This window comes from Lontra canadensis, unplaced genomic scaffold, assembly GCF_010015895.1.
Source record: "Lontra canadensis isolate GAN:19392208 unplaced genomic scaffold, GSC_riverotter_1.0 scaffold13, whole genome shotgun sequence".
NCBI lineage: Eukaryota > Metazoa > Chordata > Mammalia > Carnivora > Mustelidae > Lontra > Lontra canadensis.
The window spans coordinates 1700302-1704968 of NW_022631007.1; the positions used below are offsets into that span (position 1 = coordinate 1700302).

Genomic DNA, 4667 nt, shown 5'->3' on the forward strand with positions numbered 1-4667 from the left:
TATATGGTAGGAGCTGTTGTTAGCTAGAAGGTAGACAGTGATGAAGTCTGCAAAGCCTACGTTCTCCTGGGAGGCAATAAGCAATAAACTAGGAGACACATAAATGCATAAAACAGCTTTGGGAAGTGATCAGCACTGTAAGGAGAATGAAACAGGGAGACGTGGTGGTATCTGGAGATCTGCTGTACTTACAGGCTTGGTCAAAGTCATTCTAAGGGGGTCAGATTTGAGTTGTGATCTGAGGGAAGAGCATTGCAGCAGAGGGGATAGCAGTGTGATGTTTGCAAAAGGCTTACCTGTTCAGAAGCAGGAGGCCATCAGAGGGTTGGTGAATCCCTCAGGTGGGAGTAGCTCAGGACATTTGGATACACTTTTAGCTTCTTCAGTCCTTTGTCTTTCTTCCTGTGCCACGTTCTTTTCTCTGATCCAAGGCATGGGTTTGAGTGAACAGAGGGTATCTGGCATGGACCATAGTCATTCAATTCCTAAGGTACTCTGACACCAGTGAATCCTTCTTTCCTTCTTTTCCCCTCCTTCTCTCCCCTTCCTTCTCCCTCTTCTTCCTTTCCTCCATACCTTCCTTCTCCTTTCTTCCCCCTTTCTCTCCCTTTTCCCCTTCTCCCCAGCAAGCATTTACTGAGAACCTAAAGAGTGTCTGGCACAGTGCTAAACACTGGGAGTACATTGATAAGCATTGTTTTTACCCTGATGGACCTTGGGTTTTGAGCATTTTCTCACTTTTGTTGTATATCAGGATGTCTTCTTTCTTCCCATTCTCTCCAAAATGTAATAGTAATGGTAATGAGAGAAATAGCCATTTCTTCTTGTTTTCCAGTAGGTAAACATGTCCCCACGACCACCTTCTCCTTTTCTGATTACCGCTGATGGTTTGCAATCTGTCAAAGAATATTCAGAAAGGTTTTCTTTGGTTTCTTCTTGCAAGAACAGTCAGAAATAAATAAATTAATAAAATTATATTTGCTAAAAAAATTGAGAATCTGGCTGTGTGTCACCACATAAAGATGTGCTAATCGCGACTTCAGCAAACAAAAGTGTAAGTTGGAAGGATTCTGTGTGTGGTTGGCATGGAGGATGGTAAACCGATGAATACAAATAGTGCCTTCCCTAAGAACGGGCTGGACTTAAGTGTTCATGTAGAAGAGACGTGGTTAGAAGGCTGTGTACTTTTCTCAGGGACACAGGGTTTGGGTAGAGTAATGTCTCTAACCTTAACTGTGAAACACTGGTTAACCCATAGCACACCTGGTAAGTTGTCTGAGTTGTCTAGTTGTACAATAAAATCTGTCCAACACTTAGCAGTGTTCACAGGCATTCTCTTCCCTGTCTCCTCAGCCATTGCTTGGTTTGAAGCCTGTTCTTCCTTATCGAAATCACCCCAATAATTTCCTCACTGGTCTGTTTCCGCTGTCTTTATCTGTCCGCCTCTGTCTCCCTTAGATGTTCATCATCCACGTTACAAGCACGAGATTTCTTTTTTTTTAAATTTTGTTCATTTATTTGCCAGAGAGACAAGCAGGGGTGAGGGGCAGACGCAGAGGGAGCAGCAGGCTCCCCACTGATCAAGAAGCCTGATGTGAGACTCGATCTCAGGACCCTGGGATCAGGACCTGAGCTGAAGGAAGACACTTAAAATCTGAGCTACCCAGGCATCCCCAAGCACGAGATTTCTAAAATATAAGTCTGACTGAAGTCATTCCCTCTAACTCAGCAGAGCTTCCTCTGAGTAAAGCCTAGACTCCTCACCAGGAGTGCAAGACTCACAGGGCCTCTGTCTTACTTACCTTTGAGCTCACCTCTCCATGCTTCCCCCCCCCCCCTTCACTGGGCCTTTGTCTCTTGGCTCGGAATGCCCTTCCTCTCTTTGTATTTATAAATTCTTTCTCTTTCTTCAGGATTTAGATCAGGTGTTCTCTCTTCTCTAATTGCTTTCTCCCCACTCTCCAGAGTCGTCTGTCCCTCTTTAATAAGGTAATATCACATTGTTTCATAATTATTTATTTACACATTTCTCTCACTGGGCATGGGATTCCTTGAGGTCAGGAACTACGTCTTACTCATTTGTTACTCTAGGACTTGGCACAGCAAAGGTAGTTAATAAGTATTTATAGAGAGGAATGTGTTTAGAGCCATGAGGCTGGGATAAGAAGTAAGGGCTAGGAATGGGCTCCCCATATTCATTTCAGGAGTGAAGTCCTAAGGTTGGTTCTAGGATGAGGACCCTGGTGATGATGTAGAATGGGCTGGACTCTGAGTGGTCAGTCATATGTGTGGGTTGTTCTTACAGGCTGAACCATAGGATTTATGTAGGGGAATTAAGTGAAATGAGATGGAGTGAAATGAGCATAGAAATGACATAATCCAAAAGGCCCTTGGGAATGATACAACCCAAAAGGTGCTCTGGACCACTAATTGGCCCATTGTGGCTGGGCTGATGTGGGAAAGTACAACCAGAGAGACAGTGTGAGAAAGATTGGAGTGGACTGGGTATGAGCTGATAGGAATCTGAGGTATAGAAGTGTCAGTTGAGATGGAAGGCAAGTCTCTGCAAAGTTTGTCTTGATTATGGGGCTATATTTCCCATTAACTCTGTAAAACATTTGACATACCTTGAAGTATTTTATCAGTGGCCTTTGTCCTTGGACTACTTTAAAGCGCCAACAGGGTTAGTCTGGGACTGCTGGCTCTCCAAAGCCAAGAAGAGTCAGAAGTGAGGAGGACCTCACTTCCTCCTCACCTGAAAGGAAGATCTGTTCTTTGTTTTTTTTTTTTTTTGTTTTCTTTCCCTGTTGTGGCTAATGAGAATTTCATGATCAGCAGAACTTCTTCACTCAAATTCATATCTCATTGTGCTTGAAGACAACAGCTACAATTAAGCTTTTTGTTGTAGGTTTCATTTGCTCAAGTGCGGATGGTCTAAGTTAGTGTCATCCCCACATGAGACCTGACATTATCCTCCCCTGGACTGGGTGGTTCTTGGGGCTCTACCTCTCAACCCTGATGGCTCCAGAACCTTGATGACATGCTGACATCAGATCTACAACCAAAGGTAGAGTAGAGGCAACCTGATGTCAGGGACTTTGAGAGGTTTACTTTATCTGCTGAATACATTCAAGACTTAATTGCTGATGGATAAATTGATATCAGCAATCAACAAAAGAGGCAAAAATGTTTGGGAGAAGTAAAATATTGGCTTACATTTCCACTGGGGTGTGAAGGACAGTATTGGGCACCTCTCATGTCCTGGCTCCTATTCTCTCTGCCCATCTTGTACTATAATGAATGACACCTGCTTTCTGCAGGTAGGCCTTAATACTATTCCTCACCTGTTTCTCTGGAACTTTTCTGATCCAGAGATGTGGGGAACTGAAGAAACACACCTGGTACCCAATAGAACGTGCCTGGAATTGTAAGCAAGTTCCTGTCTGCTATGGTCTGAATGTTTGTAGCACCCCCCACCCCCCCATTCATATGTTGAAAAACTAACCCCTAACGTGATGGTATTAGGAGGTAGGGCCTTGGGGAGATGCTTACTTCATGAGGGTAGAGCCGTAATATATGGGTTAGTGCTCTTACAAAAGAGACCCCAGAGAGATTCTGCATCCCTTCTGCCATCTGAAGGCACAATAAAAAGAGAGCTGTCTGTGACCCAGGAAATGGGCTTTCAGCAGACACTAAATTTGCCAGCGCTTTGATTTTGGACTTCCCAGCCTCCAGAACTGTGGGAGATAAATTCCCTTTTATCATGAGCCACGCAATTTATGGTATTCTGTTCTAGTAGTCCAAACAGGCTAACACATTGTCTAATGGGGAGATCCTTGCCAATGAGGGACAGGAGCTGGTGGACAAGTCCTGTCCTCTTCTGTCCCTCAGGTAGACAACTATGAGGCATGTTTTATACAGAGTGAGCTTCAGTTTCTACAGTGATGCCCAACCCAAGGATATGCCTTTATAGTGGCCTCTGTCCCTCCCTTCCTTCCTTCTTTCTTTCCTTCCCAGTTTCACTCTTTAAGCCCTTTCTCCTGGGATCACTTCTAAAAATAAGCATCCAGTATGGGAGCTTATGTCTCAGGTCCTTCTTTATGGAGCAGGGAACCAGGTTAGCACTGGGGCTGGGGGTTATCTTTCCTGTGAGGGGCTACAAAACATAAGTGGGTGGCCTGATGGCATCAGGATAGGGTGAATCTCACCTATATGCCATGTCATGTCATGGGCTCAGACATGTTTGTGAATTGTCTTCATGTGTGCAGAGGAATTGAGCAAGAAAATGTGCTTGCCATGTGTTTTTGGACAAAGCAATTCAACCAAGTCAAAACATCACTTCCACTGCTGTCCTTATTGGACAATAATCATGTCAGCATGCTTGACTAGTGACCAGAGTCCGTGATGAGGGTGGGAAATGGAAAAGGTTGTTGGGCTCTTGGTCTTCAGCTCAAATAGGTTATTTATGTCTAATGGATGGTTTTGATGTTAGTCTCATTGAGCATTTATCATATTACACTGTATTAAATTTCTCCTCAGTAACGAATGCATCTGAATTAAAAAATGAGGATTTTCTGGTACGTATTTTATTTTCATAATTATCCTTTTCCTCTCCCTTCTCCCTGTTACTTCCTTTCTCCTCTTCCTCTTTTTCCTCCTTCTGGCTA

General features: G+C 43.8%; 1 long non-coding RNA gene across 1 annotated transcript; it reads right to left on the minus strand.

Moving 5' to 3' along the window:
- Positions 1-344: 344 nt before the first annotated feature.
- LOC116867944 lies at positions 345-1833 on the minus strand. The gene is made up of 3 exons (XR_004382690.1): positions 1803-1833; positions 1264-1491; positions 345-421 (listed from the first exon to the last, which is right to left on the minus strand). It is a non-coding gene; the product is annotated as an uncharacterized LOC116867944 (long non-coding RNA).
- Positions 1834-4667: the final 2834 nt, after the last annotated feature.